General features: G+C 44.3%; 1 protein-coding gene across 2 annotated transcripts in view; it reads right to left on the bottom strand.

The window, feature by feature from the left end:
* erg (v-ets avian erythroblastosis virus E26 oncogene homolog) overlaps positions 1 to 25,807 on the bottom strand; it is a 176,572-nt gene that overhangs the window by 125,602 nt on the left and 25,163 nt on the right. The gene's annotated exons all lie outside the window — the stretch shown is intronic.

The following is a 25,807-nucleotide window of genomic DNA, read 5'->3' as shown; positions in this document are numbered from 1 at the left end:
TTGCTGAGCCAGTCTGGGTGTAAAAACAGGCCCGGACTGGGAGTCAAAATAGGCCCTGGCATTTCAAATACACAGAGGCCCAAACAGCCCCCCACTAGCCTACTAAGTAGTTACTGCCTACAGCATCTTACAGCAGCCCCTCTGGCATTCCCAGTACCCAGAGTCCCAAACAGCCCCCCACTAGCCTACTAAGTAGTTACTGCCTACAGCATCTTACAGCAGCCCCTCTGGCATTCCCAGTACCCAGAGGCCCAAACAGCCCCCCACTAGCCTACTAAGTAGTTACTGCCTACAGCATCTTACAGCAGCCCCTCTGGCATTCCCAGTACCCAGAGGCCCAAACAGCCCCCCACTAGCCTACTAAGTAGTTACTGCCTACAGCATCTTACAGCAGCCCCCCTGGCATTCCCAGTACCCAGAGGCCCAAACAGCCCCCCACTAGCCTACTAAGTAGTTACTGCCTACAGCATCTTACAGCCCCCCCAGCCCAATAAATAGTGACTGTCTATGGCACCTTACAGCAGCCCCTCTGCTATTTGCCAGAATTCAGATTTCCAGTGTAGAACCTTGAGGTGCCACCATGTACCCATGGCATTGTTGTTTCTAGACTGTCCAGTGAATGTGCCGTTTCTGATCATCAAGTTCATAGACACCAAACCATTCTCGTGGCTACCATCCCTCGCTACGTGGAAAAAAATTGAAATAATGTTACTGTTTTTATAAGCACAAGTGCTAAGGAACAAGTTTCACCAACCTGCATGATTTAGAACCCTTAACCTACTTAGCAGCTCTGGTTCTGGGTCTGTGATGTTGAAAGGAGGAGCTTGATGGCCACTTGTGCATTTTCCAACCCAAATTAACTACAATTTCCTTACAGGTTCAGTTCTTAATATGGCACTGGTTCTTATGTTCCAGGTCCTGTTCATAAGTCACTGTCCTTCTATAAACTAAATCTGGCCGCACACGCACTGATAATATCGTATGAAACCTCGTTTATTACAATATTCGGTGCTTGTATGATGGCTCGACGAGGCGATATCGCAAAAGGCTGCGGATATCGGTCAATCGGCCATTTTAAAAGATTTTGATGGCGCTCAAGCAAAATCTACCGTCAGGGCTGAATCGGCAGAAGGAGCTAGAAATCCTATTGTTTCTACCTCCAAATCTGACAATTCAGCCCTGAATGTCAGTGGAGGGTGGGAACGATCTTTAGTGCGACCAATGGTCACATGAAAGATCGAAATTGCTACATGTATGGCCTCCTTAAGTCTTTAGAAGGGAACAAATCTGTGCCAACCAGAGCCACACTTGAAATGTGTTTCATTTGAGTAGATCATGAGATGGGATCCCTTCACCTCAATGCAAAATGAATACATTCCTTGTTATGAGCCATACACGTTAAGATCCGCTCCATTGGCGAGGTCGCCACCTACGGGTGGGCAATATCGGCCCTGGGGCCAAATGATCGAATTATAACGATGGCAATGGGCGCAGTCAATTCAATGAGCTGATGCGGTCCCCAATCCGACTAACTCTTTTTACCTCCCCAATCAATATCTGGCCAATTTCAGGCCAGATATCAGTCGGGCATGCCTGTCGTTGCTGCCCATACATGGGCCGATAAGCTGCTGAACTGATATTGGCAGCTACAGTCGGCCCGTGTATGGGGACCTTAAGCCGATTCTTTCTCATCCTTCACAAATTAATCAAAACAAAAGTCATCATAATCATGATTTTTGGGGTTTTTGAGCTTCTGTGGGCTCAACTGTTGCATGAAACCAGAGAGAAAGGGTTATCCATTCCACCAAGATATATCTATATCATATCTATCTATCTATCTATCATCTATCTATCTATCTATATCTATCTATCATCTATCTATCTATCTATCTATCTATCATCTATCTGTCTATCTATATCTATCTATCTATCTATCTATCTATCATCTATCTATCTATCTATCTATCTATCTATCATCTATCTATCTATCTATCTATCTATCTATCATCTATCTATCTATCTATCTATCTATCTATCTATCTATCTATCATCTATCTATCTATCTATCTATCTATCTATATCTATCTATCTATCTATCATCTATCTATCTATCTATCTATCTATCATCTACCTATCTATCTATATCTATCTATCATCTATCTATCTATCTATCTATCTATCATCTATCTGTCTATCTATATCTATCTATCTATCTATCTATCATCTATCTATCTATCTATCTATCTATCATCTATCTATCTATCTATATATCTATCATCTATCTATCTATCTATCTATCATCTATCTATATCTATCTATCTATCATCTATCTATCTATCTATCTATCATCTATCTATCTATCTATCTATCTATCTATCTATCTATATCTATCTATCTATCTATATCTATCTATCTATCTATCTATCTATCATCTATCTATCTATCTATCTATCTATCTATCTATCTATCTATCATCTATCTATCTATCTATCTATCTATCATCTATCTATCTATCTATCTATCTATATCTATCTATCTATATCTATCTATCTATCTATCATCTATCTCATATCTATCTATATCTATCTATCTATCTATCTATCTATCTATCAATCATCTATCTATCTATCTATCTATCTATCTATCTATCTATCTATCTATCTATCTATATCTATCTATCTATCTAGCATCTATCTATCTATCTATCTATCTATCTATCTATCTATCAGCTATCTATCTATCTATCTATCTATCTATCTATCTATCTATATATATGATCTAGAAGTTGTTGTTGATCTATTACACCATCATCAACCACAGATCGTCACCTTTGAGTTTCTTGAGCTGTACACTAATGCACCCAACAATTAATATTTCCAAATGTTATTTGTTTATCCCATGGTTCTGATACTAAAGCATAGCATCTTCAGGCATAATATCCACTAGGATTCTGCATTAGGACAAAAGCAATTACCAGTGCTGTAGAAATCCATATTTAAGACAATGACTAGTGACTGGTTAATAAGGACCCGGCTGCACTATAGAAGAATTACAGTGGATACATTTTATTTTATGGAAAGATAAAAATGAAGACCACCAGGTCATTTACTAGCAGACATTGGTTCTGCCGTCATATGGGAATGATTTTTGGTCCTTATTCCTGGGAGCCAGATGTGCTAAATAAAACATGGCCAGTTGATATTTTTGGCAAAGCGTGAACTCTAACTCAACTCTGCACACATTTTATTTGCCAAATGCCAAAAACCTATCAGTAAAATAGAAGAAATGTGGTACAAAAGTATCTTTTACTATATTGGTACCAGGTCTGCCGAGTCAGCAGTTGGCAGCAGTCTGGGCGCGCGGGTAAAAGGATGGTTTGTTTGTGAAAAAGAGAATTATTGTGACTCAAGGGTAAGAACGGAAAGGGTGTGTGTGTGCAAAATCGCAAGAGATAACGAAGGGTATAATCACAACTGCCGTTGTTGTGTTAACAAAACCACTAAAATATCTTCATTTTTTTATCCTGTATTAGATAATGTGTAACCATTGCTGCGGTACCTTCAGTAGGATCATCACATGTACCCTAAAGCCTTAGCCCTACAGTTGTTACCTTGGACTAGTGATGAGCGAATCTGTCCCGTTTCTCCTTGCCATAAAATTTGTGAAACGCCAAGAAAATTTGCGAAATGGCGAAAACTTCACGAAGCACATCTATTTTTTTGTTGTCCGTGCTTTTTTTATGTGACCGCGCCCTTTTTTGACACAACCGCACCCCTTTTTACGCAAGTGCACCCTTTTTTGACACAACCGCACCCTTTTTTGATGCACAACAAAAAAAATCTGGGCGACAAATTTTTCCGCTGCAAATTTTCCCCGAAACAATTCGCCAATCGCGAAATGCGGAAATTCGCTGCAGATTCATGCCTGCCAAAAAAATTCGCTCATCACTACCTTGGACAGATACAAACTAACTACCCAACAGGCTACACGTAACATTGATTTGGATATCAGAAATGATATAAGCCAGGGCTGCCCAACTGGAGGCCCGTGGGCCGGATGTGGCCCACCAAAGGATTTTTATGACCCGTTTGGCTCAAAGCTCTATAATCCGCCACCCTACATGCTATATATATAAATAATTGACCCTCTTCTTGAAACAAGTTGGACAACACTGATGTAAACAATGATGTACGCAGGCTGTACTACTGCCTTAAAAAAAAATTGTCCCCTGCGACTATTCTTTTGACGCGCGACTATTTATTTTGAAGCCATGACTATTTATTTTGACGCCGCGACTATTTATTTTGACGCCACGACTATTCTTTGATGCGCGTGACTATTCTTTTGACGCGCGACTATTCTTTTGACACCTGCGACTATTTATTTTGACGCAAAACTATTCTATTGATGCCCGCCTTTTTGGACGGAAAATGCAGAAATTCGCCGCGAATCCATTACTGGTGAAATGAGGTTTCGTACGATATTATCAGTGCGTGTATGGCCAGCTTAAGTCTTTACCCCCAAATCTTACCCTTTTTGACCTTCTGGCTTTCAGGTTGGAAACCCCCATCCAAGGCCCTGGGCTCCCTAGCGGCCAGACCCACAGCTGGAGAACCACCGGTCTATGGAATGCCTTTATACCCTTACAGGGACTAGAAAGCAGGAGCAAGAAAACTGTGTTGCTAGAAATAGCAAAATATAAAGCAGCCGAGAAAGTGTAGAAGAAATTAGAATGAAAACAACCATAAAGGTTCATTTCAGCTTAATAAGGCTTGGTATTTATAAGGAATACTGTAATGCAGATTGCTTGGGAGCATACATCATATTATACCAGGCCGTGTTTGTTCTGTGATGTAGTATATTGGCATTGTGGAAAAGAGAGCCTTGCGGAGTATCAGGTATCAGAGTTTCCAACGTTCTACAGAAGCGGCACCATCATGATGTCAGGCTCAAGGGGGGAAATTATTGCAATAAAGGTTTTTTATTGGGGGTTTTAATGCCGCAAGTTAATTGAAATGTGTTTTTTATTGAACATTGCCAAATATTTGCTTTAAATCTGTTTGATCTGAAACCCTTAAAAGCTCAGCAGAAATCCACTCTTTATTTAATCATTAGATACCTGTATCATCATGAGAAAGGGACTTACATCTAAACAGTCACCCCCATAGCAGTAGTAGTATATCATGCCTTGGTACTGCCAGCCTGTACCCTCAGCCTTCTGTCTGCCTTGGTACTGCCAGCCTGTACCCTCAGCCTTCTGTCTGCCTTGGTACTGCCAGCCTGTACCCTCAGCCTTCTGTCTGCCTTGGTACTGCCAGCTTGTACCCTCAGCCTTCTGTCTGCCTTGGTACTGCCAGCTTGTACCCTCAGCCTTCTGTCTGCCTTGGTACTGCCAGCTTGTACCCTCAGCCTTCTGTCTGCCTTGGTACTGCCAGCTTGTACCCTCAGCCTTCTGTCTGCCTTGGTACTGCCAGCCTGTACCCTCAGCCTTCTGTCTGCCTTGGTACTGCCAGCCTGTACCCTCAGCCTTCTGTCTGCCTTGGTACTGCCAGCCTGTACCCTCAGCCTTCTGTCTGCCTTGGTACTGCCAGCTTGTACCCTCAGCCTTCTGTCTGCCTTGGTACTGCCAGCTTGTACCCTCAGCCTTCTGTCTGCCTTGGTACTGCCAGCCTGTACCCTCAGCCTTCTGTCTGCCTTGGTACTGCCAGCCTGTACCTCAGCCTTCTGTCTGCCTTGGTACTGCCAGCCTGTACCCTCAGCCTTCTGTCTGCCTTGGTACTGCCAGCTTGTACCCTCAGCCTTCTGTCTGCCTTGGTACTGCCAGCCTGTACCCTCAGCCTTCTGTCTGCCTTGGTACTGCCAGCCTGTACCCTCAGCCTTCTGTCTGCCTTGGTACTGCCAGCTTGTACCCTCAGCCTTCTGTCTGCCTTGGTACTGCCAGCTTGTACCCTCAGCCTTCTGTCTGCCTTGGTACTGCCAGCTTGTACCCTCAGCCTTCTGTCTGCCTTGGTACTGCCAGCTTGTACCCTCAGCCTTCTGTCTGCCTTGGTACTGCCAGCTTGTACCCTCAGCCTTCTGTCTGCCTTGGTACTGCCAGCCTGTACCCTCAGCCTTCTGTCTGCCTTGGTACTGCCAGCCTGTACCCTCAGCCTTCTGTCTGCCTTGGTACTGCCAGCCTGTACCCTCAGCCTTCTGTCTGCCTTGGTACTGCCAGCTTGTACCCTCAGCCTTCTGTCTGCCTTGGTACTGCCAGCTTGTACCCTCAGCCTTCTGTCTGCCTTGGTACTGCCAGCTTGTACCCTCAGCCTTCTGTCTGCCTTGGTACTGCCGGCTTGTACCCTCAGCCTTCTGTCTGCCTTGGTACTGCCAGCTTGTACCCTCAGCCTTCTGTCTGCCTTGGTACTGCCAGCTTGTACCCTCAGCCTTCTGTCTGCCTTGGTACTGCCAGCCTGTACCCTCAGCCTTCTGTCTGCCTTGGTACTGCCAGCTTGTACCTCAGCCTTCTGTCTTCCTTGGTACTGCCAGCTTGTACCCTCAGCCTTCTGTCTGCCTTCGTACTGCCAGCTTGTACCCTCAGCCTTCTGTCTGCCTTGGTACTGCCAGTCTGTACCCTCAGCCTTCTGTCTGCCTTGGTACTGCCAGCTTGTACCCTCAGCCTTCTGTCTGCCTTTGTACTGCCAGCTTGTACCCTCAGCCTTCTGTCTGCCTTGGTACTGCCAGCCTGTACCCTCAGCCTTCTGTCTGCCTTGGTACTGCCAGCTTGTACCCTCAGCCTTCTGTCTGCCTTGGTACTGCCAGCTTGTACCCTCAGCCTTCTGTCTGCCTTTGTACTGCCAGCTTGTACCCTCAGCCTTCTGTCTGCCTTGGTACTGCCAGCTTGTACCCTCAGCCTTCTGTCTGCCTTGGTACTGCCGGCTTGTACCCTCAGCCTTCTGTCTGCCTTGGTACTGCCAGCTTGTACCCTCAGCCTTCTGTCTGCCTTTGTACTGCCAGCTTGTACCCTCAGCCTTCTGTCTGCCTTTGTACTGCCAGCTTGTACCCTCAGCCTTCTGTCTGCCTTGGTACTGCCAGCTTGTACCCTCAGCCTTCTGTCTGCCTTGGTACTGCCAGCTTGTACCCTCAGCCTTCTGTCTGCCTTGGTACTGCCAGCTTGTACTCTCAGCCTTCTGTCTGCCTTGGTACTGCCAGCTTGTACCCTCAGCCTTCTGTCTGCCTTGGTACTGCCAGCTTGTACCCTCAGCCTTCTGTCTGCCTTTGTACTGCCAGCCTGTACCCTCAGCCTTCTGTCTGCCTTGGTACTGCCAGCCTGTACCACACTCAAGCACACGTAATTGGCGTAGGTGTCCTGCCTTAAACAGAGAGTAACACTGGCTACAATTTACTTTGAACTTCACTGCCACTTAGTACCAACTGATTTGTATAACATACATTGTTCTATAGAACAAGATAGGTTTAAGTGTGTTTATTCTGCTAGGCAGCTCTGTTTATACTGCCGACCACTAATAAGCCTCAGACTGCTGGCAAGTGGTAGTGAAATGGCTGATATTTCTTCTGAATAGTAAAGCCAATGTTTTCATTGGAAAACGCTCCATGGAGTGAAATATGGGATTGTTGATGCATTATCCTATGTGGTACATTCCAAGATTGGAAGTCAAGGGACATGACAGGGTTGCGTAGTTTTACAAGCTCTTAGCGTCATCCGCCTCCAACTTAATGGGAAAATATCATCTGCAAAGAAAATATTTAATTTAAAACTCAAAATAAATGTTTAATGTTTAATTGATAATAATTAAAATTAATTGATATGAATTAATTGATATTTTTTTGGTGAAGCAGAGAAAGCAGCCTGATCAAGGGACAAGGGTGACATTTATGAAGGGGACAGGCTACCAACTAAAGGCTTTCCATTGAGGAACTCATAGTTATATATTAATGTAGATAAGAGCCTTCCTGAATCTTAATTATTCTCCATGATCAGTGGTTCAGGCATTTATACCACCTCATTTTTTTTCAAACCAAAAACACCATCAAAATGTCCAAAATCACCCACCATGGATGCATTGGTGCATTTTCATATAATAATGACCTGTAATGGCATTTTAATAGGGAGCACTGGGCGAAAATGGAAAAACATGGTACACCCCTATGTGCCCGGTGTCTCACAGCTCCTACCTACTATGAATTGCCATTGGTACAAGAATGCCAGGCGCTGTACCCTTTGTGGAGTCGCCATATCAGTTCTTTGACACCCCCAATGGATGGGGATTAGTGATGAGCGAATTTTTTTGCCAGGCATAGATTCACAGTGAATTTCCACATTTCGCCATTGCAGAATTGTTTTGCAAAACTTCAAAAAAATCGTGGTCGCTGCAAAATGGGTGCGGTCATGTCAAAAAGGGTGGGGACACATCAAAAAAGGGTGCAGTTGTGTCAAAATGGGCACGGGCAACAAAAAAATTGCACGACAAACGTTTCGCAAATTTTTCGCTGTTTTGTTGTAGTTTCGCAAATTTTTAGGCAGACTGAAATGGGACATAGTTACATAGTTACATAAGGTTGAAAAAAGACCAGTGTCCATCAAGTTCAACCCATCCAAGTAAACCCAGCACACCTACCAATCTATACACTCACATACATAAACTATAAATACAACCACTAGTACTAACTGTAGATATTAGTATCACAATAGCCTTGGATATTCTGATTGTTCAAGAACTCATCCAGGCCCCTCTTATAGGCATTAACAGAATCTGCCATTACCCCATCACTAGGAAGGGCATTCCCCAACCTCACTGCCCTCACCGTGAGGAACCCCCTACCCAACATCCCCCGGCAGGGCATTCCCCAACCCCCTCACTGCCTTCACCGTGAGGAACCCCCTACCCAACATCCCCCGGCAGGGCATTCCCCAACCCCCTCACTGCCCTCACCGTGAGGAACCCCCTACCCAACATCCCCCGGCAGGGCATTCCCCAACCTCACTGCCCTCACCGTGAGGAACCCCCTACCCAACATCAGCTGGCAGGGCATTCCCCAACCTCACTGCCCTCACCGTGAGGAACCCCCTACCCAACATCCCCCGGCAGGGCATTCCCCAACCCCCTCACTGCCCCCACCGTGAGGAACCCCCTACCCAACATCCCCCGGCAGGGCATTCCCCAACCTCACTGCCCTCACCGTGAGGAACCCCCTACCCAACATCCCCCGGCAGGGCATTCCCCAACCTCACTGCCCTCACCGTGAGGAACCCCCTACCCAACATCCCCCGGCAGGGCATTCCCCAACCCCCTCACTGCCTTCACCGTGAGGAACCCCCTACCCAACATCCCCCGGCAGGGCATTCCCCAACCCCCTCACTGCCCTCACCGTGAGGAACCCCCTACCCAACATCCCCCGGCAGGGCATTCCCCAACCTCACTGCCCTCACCGTGAGGAACCCCCTACCCAACATCCCCCGGCAGGGCATTCCCCAACCCCCTCACTGCCCTCATCGTGAAAAACCACCTACAGATTCATTATTATTAACATTTATTTATAAAGCGCCAACATATCCCGCAGCGCTGTACAATAAGTGGGTTTCATACATTGGACATACAGATTAACATATAAAGCAACCAATAACCGATACAAGAGGGGAAGAGAGCCCTGCCCAAAAGAGCTTACACTCTACATTATTATTATTATTAACATTTATTTATAAAGCGCCAACATATCCCGCAGCACTGTACAATAAGTGGGTTCCATACATTGGGCATACAGAGTAACATATAAAGCAATCAGTAACCGATACAAGAGGTGAAGAGGGCCCTGCCCAAAAGAGCTTACAATCTACAAGATTCGCTCATCACTAATGGGGATGGATGGTGCGAGGGAACATGAGGTAGGAAAGGACCCAGTAAAGACAGAGCCTTGGAGATCCAAAGGAAAATCAGAAAAGATGGACCCTGATAACAAGTACTAGCTAATCATAGGCTACATCCTGCAAGTAGGCTCTTTAGGAGAGAAAATAGTTTGGGCAAGTTAGTATAGCAGTCTGACTAGCACTGAGGGTTAATATGATTTGCTTCACCAGCACTGGGTACACTTTAGGGGAGAGGCTCTTTGAAGTTACCTTGATAAATAGCTCTGCTTGACATGTAAAGGTCCCCATACACGGGCCAATTCTAGCTGCTTATATTGGTCCCTTAAACCGATTCGGCAGCTAATCGGCCCATGTAGGGGCAGAAACGATGGGCCTGCCCAACCGATATCTGGCCTGAAATCGGGCAGATATCGATCGGACAGGTTAAAAATTAGGATCGGCTCATTGATGCAGTCCCCTAATTTCCCCCGATATCACCCAACCGTAGGTGGGAATATCAGGAGAAGATACGCTCGCTTGGTGACATCACCAACCAGATCTTATCCGTGTATGGCCACCTTAACATCTTGAAAACCGATTGTATGACACCCATCCTGCCAAAGTTAAAGCAACTAAATTGTTACCCACTTCATTAAAAACCTCTGATTACTGTATGTAAAGCCTCAAATTCTCCTTCTCCAAAGTACAACAAGGGTCTAGTCCTGTATTGGTTTCTTACTTACTTATATGGCCATATAATGTGGAAGCTAAAAAAAAGTAACTTTAACTTTCTCAGATATTCTGATATTAAAGGCAAACTATACCCCCAAACAATGTAGGTCTCTATAAAATATATTGCATAAACAGCTCCTATGTAAAACCCTGCTTCATCTAAATAAACCATTTTCATATAAATATACTTTTTTAGTAGTATGTGCCATTGGGTAATCCTAAATAGGAAACTGCCATTTTAAGCACTAAGTGCCGCCCCCTGGGATCATAGGAGTCACAGTGCACACAAACAAGCCAAGGCACACATACATGCTAGGCCCCATCAGCCAATGAATGGGCAGAGTTCTGCCTTTTACTCCCACACTACTTCCTGTTACAGTTAGAGCTGCATCACTTCCTGTCAGCTGATCTCTGAGGGAGCACACAGCCCATCACTAAATGGCGGCTCAAGGGAAAGGATGTAAAAGGGCAATATTTACTGATATATATTCCACTTTGTTGAGATTCTTTAATAGGCCACTTAACATAAGTAACCTATTAAGAAGTATAATATAATAAGTATATAGGCATTAGGGTTGAACGTGATGGACGTACGTCTTTTTTCAACCTAACTTACTATGTTACTATATTACATAATATAAACTATCAATTGTGACGTATTCATTCTGGGGGTATAGTTTCCCTTTAACATGATATTACTATCTAATCTAAACCCATGTGTCAGAGAAAAACGAAAAATGTTGATTTTATATCTATAATGTAGATTTAGCTTTTCAGCCAATCGGCCTATATCTCCGGCTCCATGCAGCGTCTCCATTCCAAGTATTAATGTATTAAAATAATGTGCTAAACACATTGGAGGAGCTTTGCTTGGAACCGCTTAAGTCCAAACAATTTCTTGCTGCAAAGGAGCAGACTTGCCCACCCAACGTGCCTTTATGTTCTTGTGATCGAATGGCTCAGAGGGGGGAAAAAAAATGGCTCCGATTCAAAAATATAAGACGGGGGGAATCTTCCCTGCCAAGAGCTTGATTTATTAGTCCTGACAAATTTTTGGCTTTTGGGGGGACGCGTCCGGCTACCTCTTAAACCATCATCACATGTGGCTGTGTCCGTCTCTCCGTCGGATGGAAACGATGACAGAGGCTGTTTTTTTCTTTATTTTTTAAAGTCTTTTCCACCCCCAAGAGGAGAGGAGCGAAAATCTGAAGCTCTATTTGAATGGCGGCCAAAAGCAACGCATATTAAAGTCCACATACTGTTAAATAAGCTACTCTGCGCAGAGTCAGTGACACTAAATAAATCTGTTTGCTCAGCGCCGTACCGAGCCAGACAGCTAGGAGAACTCCAGCCCCGGCAGCTCCCTATACGCCTCACCCATGGGTCCTGCAGGGATGGGACAATCCATCATGGGGCTTTCCTGCAATATCTCCTGGCTCTGCCGTACCTGCTATTGACTATCCCCAGCTGGGAACAAACACTGTCTAAACAATACACACGTCTACATGAACTGACAATGAACTATATTGTTATTAAAGGCGCACTAACTTTAATGGGGTTTTCCAGATAAGGGATCTTTCCAGAATTTGGATCTCCATAACTAAAAAATCATTTAAACATTAAATAAATCCAATAGGATTGTTTTGACCCCATTAAGTATTAATTGTATCTTAGTTGGGATCAAGTACAGGTACTGTTTTATTATTACAGAGAAAAGGGAATCATTTAACCATTAAATAAACCCAATAGGGCTGTTCTGCCCCAATAAGGGGTAATTATATCTTAGTTGGGATCAAGTACAGGTACTGTTTTATTATTACAGAGAAAAGGGAATCATTTAACCATGAAATAAACCCAATAGGGCTGTTCTGCCCCAATAAGGGGTAATTATATCTTAGTTGGGATCAAGTACAGGTACTGTTTTATTATTACAGAGAAAAGAGGATCATTTAACCATTAAATAAACCCAATAGGGCTGTTCTGCCCCAATAAGGGGTAATTATATCTTAGTTGGGATCAAGTACAGGTACTGTTTTATTATTACAGAGAAAAGAGGATCATTTAACCATTAAATAAACCCAATAGGGCTGTTCTGCCCCAATAAGGGGTAATTATATCTTAGTTGGGATCAAGTACAGGTACTGTTTTATTATTACAGAGAAAAGGGAATCATTTAACCATTAAATAAACCCAATAGGGCTGTTCTGCCCCAATAAGGGGTAATTATATCTTAGTTGGGATCAAGTACAGGTACTGTTTTATTATTACAGAGAAAAGGGAATCATTTAACCATGAAATAAACCCAATAGGGCTGTTCTGCCCCAATAAGGGGTAATTATATCTTAGTTGGGATCAAGTACAGGTACAGTTTTATTATTACAGAGAAAAGGGAATCATTTTTAAAAATTAGAATTATTCGCTTATAATGGAGTCTATGGGAGATGGCCTTTCCGTAAGTCGGAACTTTCTGGATGATTGGTTTCTGGATAACAGATCCCATACCTGTATTGTCTTTGGTTAAATAGGATGCAATGTTTTAAAAAATTAAATAAGCAGAAAGTGCCTGTGCATTGGCCAATATGAAATGAGATAGTAGGAAAGAAAGCCCTGTGTGGCTAGGTAGGATGTGCAAGTTACCAGGGCTGAACTTGAATATATGTAAGTATAACTTTATTTATAAAGGGCCACAAGGGTACGCAGCGCTGTACAATCTTACAATATACACAATTACACACAGGGAGGACAAGTGATATAATAAATAAATACAATAAATATATATATATAAGTGCCATGGGGTATGAGACACAGTAGGAAGGAGGTCCCTGCCCCGTAGAGCTTACAATCTAAGTGGTTGGGTAACATACAGGCACAAACTGGAAGGTAAGAGGCACCAGGTATGGGCATTTGCCCTTAAGCGCAGGACTGGGCAAAATAATGTCTTAGTGCCCCAGAAGGTAACAGCTGAGCTTTTTCTTAAAGAGAGTGGGTGTTCCCTACGGAGGGATTCAGGGATAGAGTTCCAGAGGGAAGGAGCAGCGAGATAGAAAGGGTTAAGAGGAGAGAGCGCAGTGGGTGTGGATGGTGTAAAGAGACGGAGGCTCTGAGAGGAGCGGAGGAGACGGCCAGGAACGTGCAGAGAGACCAGTGAGGGAATGTAGTGAGGAGCAGGGAGACCAGTGAGGGAATGTAGTGAGGAGCAGGGAGACCAGTGAGGGAATGTAGTGAGGAGCAGGGAGACCATTGAGGGAATGTAGTGAGGAGCAGAGGAGGGAAGGGCTGAATGTTAGCAGAAGGATTCTGTAAGCTCCTTTGCTTAACAGGCAGCCATGCTAGAGAGCTTAAGTGAGGCTGAGCAGATTCCCTCTTAGGAGAGAGCAGGAGGATCCTTTGGTTGGTATCCAACATAGGCCCAATCCTACATGGGTAACCAACCAACACATATAGTTACATAGGGTTGAAAAAAGTCCATCAAGTTCAACCCTTCCAAGTAAACCCAGCACCCACACCCTATACTTACCTATCTATACACTCACATACATAAACTATATATACAACCACTAGTACTAACTGTAGATATTAGTATCACAATAGCCTTGGATATTCTGCTTGTTCAAGAACTCATCCAGGCCCCTCTTATAGGCATTAACAGAATCTGCCATTACCCCATCACTAGGAAGGGCATTCCCCAACCCCCTCACTGCCCTCACCGTGAGGAACCCCCTACCCAACATCCCCCGGCAGGGCATTCCCCAACCCCCTCACTGCCCTCACCGTGAGGAACCCCCTACCCAACATCCCCCGGCAGGGCATTCCCCAACCTCACTGCCCTCACCGTGAGGAACCCCCTACCCAACATCCCCCGGCAGGGCATTCCCCAACCCCCTCACTGCCCTCACCGTGAGGAACCCCCTACCCAAAATCCCCCGGCAGGGCATTCCCCAACCCCCTCACTGCCCTCACCGTGAGGAACCCCCTACCCAACATCCCCCGGCAGGGCATTCCCCAACCCCCTCACTGCCCTCACCGTGAGGAACCCCCTACCAAACATCCCCCGGCAGGGCATTCCCCAACCTCACTGCCCTCACCGTGAGGAACCCCCTACCCAACATCCCCCGGCAGGGCATTCCCCAACCCCCTCACTGCCCTCACCGTGAGGAACCCCCTACCCAACATCCCCCGGCAGGGCATTCCCCAACCCCCTCACTGCCCTCACCGTGAGGAACCCCCTACCCAAAATCCCCCGGCAGGGCATTCCCCAACCCCCTCACTGCCCTCACCGTGAGGAACCCCCTACCCAACATCCCCCGGCAGGGCATTCCCCAACCCCCTCACTGCCCTCACCGTGAGGAACCCCCTACCAAACATCCCCCGGCAGGGCATTCCCCAACCTCACTGCCCTCACCGTGAGGAACCCCCTACACTGCTTCAAATGGAAGCTCCGTTCCTCTAATCTAAAGGGGGGCCTCTGGTGCGTTGATTGTTTTTATGGGAAAACATCCCCTATTTGCCTATAATCTCATGCACAGAGATGGGATAAAAAAGTGATGTAAAAAAAAATCAGGACCCCCTTCTACTTCACATTAATACAAGTGCAGGCAGCAGAAGAGGGGGGGCTGGGAGTTTAATAGACCCCCAGGGTCTGGGAGTTTAATAGACCCCCAGGGTAATAGGGTCTGCTGATACACTGGTTGCCTAGTGACTGAAACACAAAAGGGATCATTTGCAACCCTGGGGGGGGTTGGGGTGAAAGAGCATTAAGGGTGCCAGAATGCACCCCTTAGTGCTTATGTAAGACATAGCCCAGCCCTCCCATAGGCAGGCAGGAAGTACAGGGCCTCCTGCCCAAAGGAGTCAAGAGGGATGGAAGCCTACGTGCCCCTCTGCACACCCATTTAGAATTGAGCACAAAGTGCTCGAACAAGTGCAAAGTGCAAAACAATGGGCGACAACAATGGGCCATTTTTTTGCACTTTGCACATTGCTTGGGGCATTATGAATGTGCCCTAAGGGCCCATTTACTGCCGCAACCTCAGTTGAGGTTGTACAAAAATGGACGCAATCATTGCATGAATTGATACCATTCATACTTGTGCCCTTTTGCACAGCGTACTTGATTCATTCAAACAAATGCACTCGTGACAATTCTATGGAGCACCTAAAACCACTTCAAGTATTGTCCAGTAGGTGATGATGGGGTTAAAACTCCTTCATCCCTATTTTGCACCACCCCCCCCCCCAACCGCCACGCTTGGCTATTTACCCCTGTTTTCCATTTTCATTCTGGGAAAAAAAGGAACATCTTGGCACGAACAGAAATCTCAGTTGACCAGCATGAAAATACAAGCATTTGAAGTCAATGAAATCAATTTGTATTTGATCTTTCTACAAAGAAATAAAAGCCTCATTTTTCCATGAACCCCCCCCCCAACCCCCCCAACGCCTCAAAAAAAAAAAGGAAAAGAAAAGCTTGTGTGCCGGCACTCGACATCGCGTACAACGGGGTAGAAAAGCAAATAGAAGATGAACGGGGATATTCTGATGCCGCTAAAACAGCAAATGAAGGCGATTTATTTGGGGCTCTCAGGAGCAGCGGAGATTTATTTTTCTAATTCCTGCAGCATTCTCCTGATTCCGAGTGGAAAAGGGAGCCAGTGTGAAGGGCCTCGTCCCAGACATAGGAATTTATTGAGAGAAGGGTGGGGGGGGGGGGTATAAAATTAAACAAATAATGGCACTGACATTAATAGTTTTGAGGCTCCTAAAGGGAAAAGTTGTATTCCAAATTGGGTGTTTGTGTATTTTTTCCCCTTCAGAAGTTACAGAAGAATGGAGCCTCCCAATGAAATTTCGGGGCAGTAGAAACCATCAAGATCACTTTTTAAAGACACCAATGAACCCCATGATATTAGGTTGAATCCAGTCCTGGGTTGATTTTCAACCTAATTCTTCTTCCCTCTACCTTTGAACATGAAATAAGATCTCAAAAATGTCCAGAGTGGATCAGTACCTCCCTAATAACATGGGGTTGGTTAGTCTCTAGTTAACTAGGGTCATTAAGTAGGGCTAGGCAGAAGAAGCACGGGCCTAGGGTGCAAAAGAGAAGAGGCGCTATGACCTTAGGCACATAGCGTTTCTCTAATTTTCAACCTAATTCTTCTTCTCTTTAACTTTGAACATTAAATAAGATCTTAAAAATGCCCAGAGTATATCAGTACCTCCCTAATAACATGGGGTTGGTTAGTCTCTAGTTAACCAGGGTAATTAAGTAGGGCTAGGCAGAAGAAGAACACGTCTAGGGTGCTTCTGACCCTGTGCAGTCACTTTCCTTGGGTGCTAGAAGCTTTTGGCCTGGCTCTAAGTAGAGGGGGGGCTCTACAACCCTAGGCACATAGCCTTGCTGTCTTCTCTAACTCTGACTAATTGTATCCACTTGCCTTGGGCACCAGAAACCTTTGGTCTGGCTCTGAATTGATGACTCTGTAGAAACACCTGACAGCTCTCAACGAAACCTGGGAATTGTGTTTATCAGCTGTAGGGTCACAAATTGAACCTCCCAACGTCACATACAACGCCAATAGCCCCATCTGAACCTGGGGCCCTAGAGCAAATGGCCTTTCTGCTGCACCCCAGCAATGTCCATATAAAGGCACCCAACTGCAAAAATATAGAGGTAAATAGGAACGACGGTGTGACAGTTGAGGGGGTAGAACTAGGGGTGACTGCCCGGAGAAGAGGTTGCTCAGTACAAATGTTTAGATCTATGGCCACAGGGGGAATTGTTGGTTCTGGAATCGTTTTTGCAGAAGGGAGACCTTACACCCCTCAAATGATGTCTCTATATGGCAACTTGTATTTTTTCTTTTGAGAGCTGCTTGGGTCAGCATTAACGGAGGAGATAAAAGGTGTAGAATAAATACCCCTTTGCAATGCATTTGTTTCATATGGGAAATAATGGGGGTGATGCCTCAGCCTCCCCCTGTCCCTATTAATATACATTGGGGGGGGGTGCAAATCTCTGCACAGGAACCTGCAGCAATTTTTCTAAGTAAAGGACATGGGGCAAAGAGCAAAAAAACATGGCTGACTGCACTAGGGATGCACCGAACCCACTTCCCTACCGAATCCTTCAAAAAAAAAGGCTGGATTCGGCCAAATCCCGAACCGAATCCGGAATTCCGTGCATTCCTAGACTGCACCCACTCTTTGCACTTTGCACCCTGCCTTGCACATAATAATCCCCATGTGTGTTTTATCCAGTATTCAGATTTTTATTGCTTTCAGTTACAAATATCCCATAAAAGAAAATGTCAGTGTCAATGTAGGATCTGCTGTACATATAAATATATATATATACACATACATACATGGGCACGCAGACTATTTACAAAAGTAATTCTATGCTGTAAATAAGGCAAATCCGTGCAGATTTTGCTAAGGGGAAAGTCACTTTTCTCCCTACATGGGGGGGGGGGGGAACATGTTTTTTCTCTCCTGCAGATTAACACATGGCGGCCTACAGACTATCTTGGATTATGTGGCCGAATGGAATGCAGTGGAACTATTCCTGATGCTGACATCTGTTTAGAAAGGAGCGGAGAATTCCCCAAACAGAACCTTTACAATCAAAGTCATTTACCAATGTGCTTAGAATAAACAAAATAATTCCTATAGAAGGGAAGGAGACGTGAGTCATGTCTGACACATTTCTACGCGGGACCCCCCCCCCCCCCCTCTCCTCGTTGCCCTTCTCCTCTTGCTCCGGGAGCAGGGAGTTTTTATGAGCATTAAATAGCAGTAAAAGCAAATAGCGACACTATATACCGTATAGGCGTGCCAGTTTGGAGCCCTTTATGCGGCACGGTTGGAAGGGATCCACGGGTTTTATGGGTTTCTTGCTCTGAAATTGGGTAAACAATAACTAAACGTGGACATTTATTTTATATAACAAGTGGAACGTTGAACGGGGGGGGGGGTATTACTCCACTCCGGGTTCAGAACTGCTGGGCTTTTTAATAATAACTGCTAAGAACTCCTAAGGGCTCATTTAACAGCGCACAATTGGACGCAGCCGTTGCTCAAATTGAATTCCGTCCAGAGTTTTCAGTGCAATTGTGTGGGGTCCGTGCCATACCCTGTACAAACCCTGTTTGCTACACAATTACGCACTTATTGCACTATGTACAATGCACTTCCCATCATAAATGACCCTTCTTATCCCTTTATTAATTAAGCTGCCATTGGTCTTATCGCCCTGCTGACTCCATTCGTTAAGAGGTATCTTTTTAAAATTCTCCCCCAGCAACCAATCAGCAAGTATTTAGTGTTCACTCCACTCTACGTGGTTGCTGTGGGTTACTAGACCTGGTGCTAACTTTGACTTTAATTACATTACGTACTCTTCCCATTTAAGATTCCATTACCGTAAAATGTCTACAATGTAGATATTGATATACTCAAGGCGATTTACCTTTCAATTCCTCTTGAAAAAATAAAATAGTTAGGAAACCACTATTAAACTGCTGGCTATATCATACTGCTAAAATATATATAAGCCCCATTTTCACCCCAACTTTAATATTCAGAAGGCTCATTTCCTAAAGAAGCGCAACCTGCAAAAAAATAGAGCAATTCTCCATGACCAAGCTCAATAGTGTATTTGGGGTTGGAAAATGTTACAGATACAGGTATGGGACCCGTTATCCAGAATGCTCAGGACCAAGGGTATTCTTGATAAGGGGTCTTTCCGTCATTTGGATCTCCATACCTTAAGTCTGCTAAAAAATCAATAAAGCATTAATTAAACCCAATAGGGCTGTTCTGCCCCCAATAAGGGGTAATTATATCTTAGTTGGGATCAAGTACAGGTACTGTTTTATTATTACAGAGAAAAGGGAATCATTTAACCATTAAATAAACCCAATAGGGCTGTTCTGCCCCCAATAAGGGGTAATTATATCTTAGTTGGGATCAAGTACAGGTACTGTTTTATTATTACAGAGAAAAGGGAATCATTTAACCATTAAATAAACCCAATAGGGCTGTTCTGCCCCAATAAGGGGTAATTATATCTTAGTTGGGATCAAGTACAGGTACTGTTTTATTATTACAGAGAAAAGGGAATCATTTAACCATTAAATAAACCCAATAGGGCTGTTCTGCCCCCAATAAGGGGTCATTATATCTTAGTTGGGATCAAGTACAGGTACTGTTTTATTATTACAGAGAAAAGGGAATCATTTAACCATTAAATAAACCCAATAGGGCTGTTCTGCCCCCAATAAGGGGTAATTATATCTTAGTTGGGATCAAGTACAGGTACTGTTTTATTATTACAGAGAAAAGGGAATCATTTAACCATTAAATAAACCCAATAGGGCTGTTCTGCCCCCAATAAGGGGTAATTATATCTTAGTTGGGATCAAGTACAGGTACTGTTTTATTATTACAGAGAAAAGGGAATCATTTAACCATTAAATAAACCCAATAGGGCTGTTCTGCCCCCAATAAGGGGTAATTATATCTTAGTTGGGATCAAGTACAGGTACTGTTTTATTATTACAGAGTAAAGGGAATCATTTAACCATGAAATAAACCCAATAGGGCTGTTCTGCCCCCAATAAGGGGTAATTATATCTTAGTTGGGATCAAGTACAGGTACTGTTTTATTATTACAGAGTAAAGGGAATCATTTAACCATGAAATAAACCCAATAGGACTGTTCTGCCCCCAATAAGGGGTAATTATATCTTAGTTGGATTTAGATGTTCATCAAGAGTAGAGTATTGTAGCCTGTTGTGAAGGGCGCTAACGATATTTGGAGAAGCAGTGTTGAAGGAACTTTTAGTATTTTCTTAGAAAGCTTTTGACGAGTGCCAATAATAATTGTTATTAATTGCATTGGCCAAACAGCTCATTTTGGCCCAATTCCCTATGATATTCTGACAAATGCCCAGAGAAAACAATCATGCTGAGAAATGTAAAGCTTGTTACCGATATCACAGCGATGACCCCGGGGGTCTAACATGTAAATCCGGCTTTTCTATGAGTACAACTCCATTGGGCAGAAGCCGTTACAATTCCCAGCCAAGAACCTTGGCCAAAATGAATGTTATGACTATTACATGCCAAAGATGTATACTCTGATTAAAACATGGTGTAACTGTTGACATGCCAAGAGCAATGCCCCCAATCTAGGCAACAGTAAAGATTATGTAACATTTATAATCCTTATATAATCCTTATACACTATCACAAGGTTAATGTTTAGGCCACAGGCCTTTCAGAGGTTTGGAGCAAAGGTTCCAACTGTGTTTAAGCTCAGACCTATTAACATGTTGCCTTTGATAACCTTCACTTTGGGGTTTTTGTCTTTTAATTGTGCTGTGAATGTCTGAACTAAGAAACTAACTAAAAAAATTAAAGAAGGAAAGGTAAAAACTAAGCAAGCTTTATCAGAAAGGTCTGTGTAAATACAGCCATAAGCACTCACAGAAACGCTGCACTGAGTCCTCTATCAAAAGAAACACAGGATTTCTTGTCTCCTTTTGTGTAAACATGTTGTTAGGGTATCTGACTTCCTCTCTCAGAAAAATCCTTCATTTCTGGGACTGGAGTCTGTGCAGCTCTCTCCTCTCTCCCTTCTCCTGCTCCCCCTCCCATAAGAATTAATAAAACGCACTCCCCCCCACCCTTAGGAAAGTGTAATCTGAGCTATAATGGCTAGAGCTGCAGCAGGAAGCTACTTAGAGTGGACCTGTCACCCAGACATAAAAAGCTGTATAATAAAAGTCCTTTTCAAATTAAACATGAAACCCAAATTCATTTTTATATTAACACATCCATACCCATTATAAAGGAAATTAAAAATCCCAGCTGTCAATCATATATTGCCTGCCCCGCCTTTATGCCTTAGGCATAGAGGCGGGGCCAACAATAACTTTAGTTTCCCATTCAGTACTACCTAGATGTCACTGCACTCCTCACATTCCCCCTCCCTCCTCCTCATCTAATTGTGTAACCAGTGCAAGGATATGGGTATCAGGCCCCCCCATTCTGGCACATAAACAAGATTTTGGGGTGATACAAAGCTTTTCTTACTAACAGTGTCCACAAAATGGTGCCGGCCTGCTTGCTTTGACTGAGTGGGGTTCTATAAAGCTCAATATGTGAACAGCTTAACCCACGGAAGGTTATACTGCGCTAAGTACACAGAGGTTTGCTTAAGGGAACTGCTGGTACCTGGGGCAATTGGTGAGAAAAAAGACAAGGATGTCAGAATGTGAGAGGGTGGGTGGATAATAGAATACAGAGAAATGTAAGAGAAAGGGGACTAAATGAGAATGCATAAAGTATAGAACATGTTCTCTATAGACCATTTCATTTTGGGCTCTGACTTATTCTTTAACCATCTGAACTATCCAGTTTAGCAATGAGCAATGAGAATGCAATAGTGTTAGCCTTACCATTTGCTTCCGCAATATATATATATATATATCAGGTGTCCATTGTTCTCCTGGCTGAGCTCCCCTCCCCACACAACTGAGGTCAAATGTAAAGCTCAAAATCAGAAACCAAACACTAAAATGAAAGTGGCCAGAAATAGAAATGGGGCTGATGTGTCATTGTTCTGGATAAATTCACAGGATATAAGTCATACGCTACGATACTCTGAATTCTGAAGTGTTTGGTCTTTAAAAGCGTTGGACGAGCACCAGATGAGTAATGGCCGAAGGTTTCTCTGTGTTTAGCAAGAGCAATTTGTGGGAGGAAATACTTCTGTTTTGCTCCTGCGAGATAAATACCAAAGAAAGTATATTTGATGGATCATAGTTTACTCAGACTTCACTGAAGTTGATGCATATATTTATTAACACAGAGAACGATTAGATTGAGCAGAAAAATACTGCAACTGAACGCAGTTCTATAAGCACATCAACGGGGATTTCTGGCCAGCTGTCTCAAAAGCCTGGTTTTATCCTACTGGAAATTCACTTAAGATCATATGGGCAACCCACCAGTTGGGTGATGACAGTAGATAGGAATAGTGTAGGAATAGTGTAGGTCAGTGATCCCCAACCAGTGACTCGGGGGCAACATGTTGCTCCGCAACCCCTTGGGTGTTGTTGGGCGCCTTTCTGTCCAGCATTGCAGGAGTTAAGGAGCAGGGACGCAAATGGCCAATCAGGAGGAGAGGAGAGGCTGTATGTAGCCCTTCCGCTCATTAGCAAGTTGCCAGTGCAATTCGTTACTTGTAGTTACAAGTTGCTACATATTGTTGGCTTCTGTTAGAAACTAACTGTTACGCTGTTACCAGTTACCCCCGATTTCCTTCCCTCTGTTCGGATCCCCGCTCGGCTATTCCTCGCGGCGTTGCTCGGCTATTTCTCGCGGCGGTGCTCGGCTATTAAACGTGGTATGCTCGGCTATTTCTTGCGGCGGTGCTCGGCTATTAAACGTGGTATGCCCAGCTATTTCTCGCGGCGGTGCTCGGCTATTAAACGTGGTATGCTCGGCTATTTCTTGCGGCGGTGCTCGGCTATTAAACGTGGTATGCTCGGCTATTTCTTGCGGCGGTGCTCGGCTATTAAACGTGGTATGCTCGGCTATTTCTTGCGGCGGTGCTCGGCTATTAAACGTGGTATGCCCGGCTATTTCTCGCGGCGGTGCTCGGCTATTAAACGTGGTATGCTCGGCTATTTCTTGCGGCGGTGCTCGGCTATTAAACGTGGTATGCTCGGCTATTTCTTGCGGCGGTGCTCGGCTATTAAACGTGGTATGCTCGGCTATTTCTTGCGGCGGTGCTCGGCTATTAAACGTGGTATGCTCGGCTATTTCTTGCGGCGGTGCTCGGCTATTAAACATGGTATGCTCGGCTATTTCTTGCGGCGGTGCTCGGCTATTAAACGTGGTATGCCCAGCTATTTCTCGCGGCGGTGCCCGGCTACTTCTCGCGGCGCTACTCGGCTATTTCTCTCGGCGGTGCTCGGCTATTAAAGGTGGTATGCTCGGCTATTTCACATGGCGTGCTCGGCTATTAACCGCAGCGTGCTTGGCTATTAAACACGGCCGCTCAGCTATTAAACGCAGCGTGCTTGGCTATTTTTCGCGGTGTTTCCACGCCACTCACCCTCGCATTACCGCACTAATTAGGCAGCCCACTCAGCTTTCCACACTCCGGTGCTCATTCCTGCATCTGGGCTCCGTGTAAACCCTAAAGGTCCCCATACACGGGCCGATAGTAGCTGCCGATATCAGCAGCTTATCGGGCCATGTAGGGGCAGAAACGAGGGGCCTGCCGGACCGATATCTGGCCTAACATTGGGCAGATATCGATCGGGCAGGTTCAAAAATTCAGTCGGATCGGGGACCGCATCAGCTCGTTGATGCAGTCCCCGAACCGACTGCCCCATTGCCACCAATATAATTTATATAATTCAATTTATAAATATAATTTTTTTTTTTTTTTACCTACACGGTCCCCGATATCGCCCATCTGTAGGTGGGGATATCAGGTGAAGATCCGCTTGCTTGGCGATCTCGCCAAGCGAGCGAATCTCAACGTGTATGGGGACCTTAACAGATATTGCTCCCAGTGGCCTCAAAGTAGATGCCATTTTAAAATCTCTGGCTTGGAGACAAGTTTTGGAAGCCCAGAGACACAGTTTTACTCCAAGCAGAGCCTCCTGCAGGCCGGCAGTCACATGGGGCTACCAAATAGCCAATCACTGCCCTTATTTGGCATCACCAAAGTACTTTTTCATGCTTGTGCGGCTCATCAACATCTGAGTGTGGCTTAAGAGTAAAAAAGGTTGGGGATCCCTGGTGTAGGTTATATATCTTATCCGGGGCAAAAAAAAGTGTCCATGAAGTTCAACCCATCTAAATAAAGCCCCAAAGAGCATACAGTATCTCTGACTAAGGATGATGCACAGTGTTGTGCTCTGTTTAATAATCTCATTGTCCCAGCAGAATGACACTTAGGGATAGGTGGCACGTAGGTTCCACGGCTTCTTGTATTTTGTACATTGTGTACATTTTAATCTCATAGGGAATTTCCTTTGTGTTCTCTCTCTTGTTTAGTTGTACAGGAACCAGTTCTGTTACACCTACGGTGCAATTTGCATTTCTAAAGCGTTTATTTTTAAATTGCCAGTGGATGAAAAATGGCTCTGAATCGGAATTTAATGATGTGCCTGCAGCGGCCAAATCCCCCAGCAAAAAAAACAAACCTCGTATTGCTTTATTTGCTTAGGCAACACCTTTAGCAGACTTAACAGAACCCAAAATATTAGAATGGGCTCCTCAGCGCCTTAGTGACAATTTGGCTTTCAGATTAAACATGTAAAACATATTTGTGCAATTCAGAAACAAACAGATCTTGTATCTCCAAGAACATTGATCCAAACCCCCACTGTGTTCTACACTAGAACCCAATAGTGAATGGAGCACAAAGGTCCTCGTGACATGATACATGTTGTGTCAATAAGGCTATTTGTAAAGCATAGTACAGGTATGGGATTCCTTATCCAGAAACCCGTTATCCAGAAAGCTCCGAATTACGGAAAGCTTGTCTCTCATAGACTCCATTTTAATCAAACTGATTTCCTTTATCTCTGTAATAATAAAACAGTACCTGTACTTGATCCCAACTAAGATATAATTACCCCTTATTGGGGGCAGAACAGCCCTATTGGGTTTATTTCATGGTTAAATGATTCCCTTTTCTCTGTAATAATAAAACAGTACCTGTACTTGATCCCAACTAAGATATAATTACCCCTTATTGGGGGCAGAACAGCCCTATTGGGTTTATTTCATGGTTAAATGATTCCCTTTTCTCTGTAATAATAAAACAGTACCTGTACTTGATCCCAACTAAGATATAATTACCCCTTATTGGGGGCAGAACAGCCCTATTGGGTTTATTTCATGGTTAAATGATTCCCTTTTCTCTGTAATAATAAAACAGTACCTGTACTTGATCCCAACTAAGATATAATTACCCCTTATTGGGGGAGAACAGCCCTATTGGGTTTATTTCATGGTTAAATGATTCCCTTTTCTCTGTAATAATAAAACAGTACCTGTACTTGATCCCAACTAAGATATAATTACCCCTTATTGGGGGCAGAACAGCCCTATTGGGTTTATTTCATGGTTAAATGATTCCCTTTTCTCTGTAATAATAAAACAGTACCTGTACTTGATCCCAACTAAGATATAATTACCCCTTAT

This window comes from Xenopus tropicalis, chromosome 2 (assembly GCF_000004195.4).
Source record: "Xenopus tropicalis strain Nigerian chromosome 2, UCB_Xtro_10.0, whole genome shotgun sequence".
Taxonomy (NCBI): domain Eukaryota; kingdom Metazoa; phylum Chordata; class Amphibia; order Anura; family Pipidae; genus Xenopus; species Xenopus tropicalis.
This window is presented reverse-complemented; position numbering and strand designations above follow the sequence as displayed.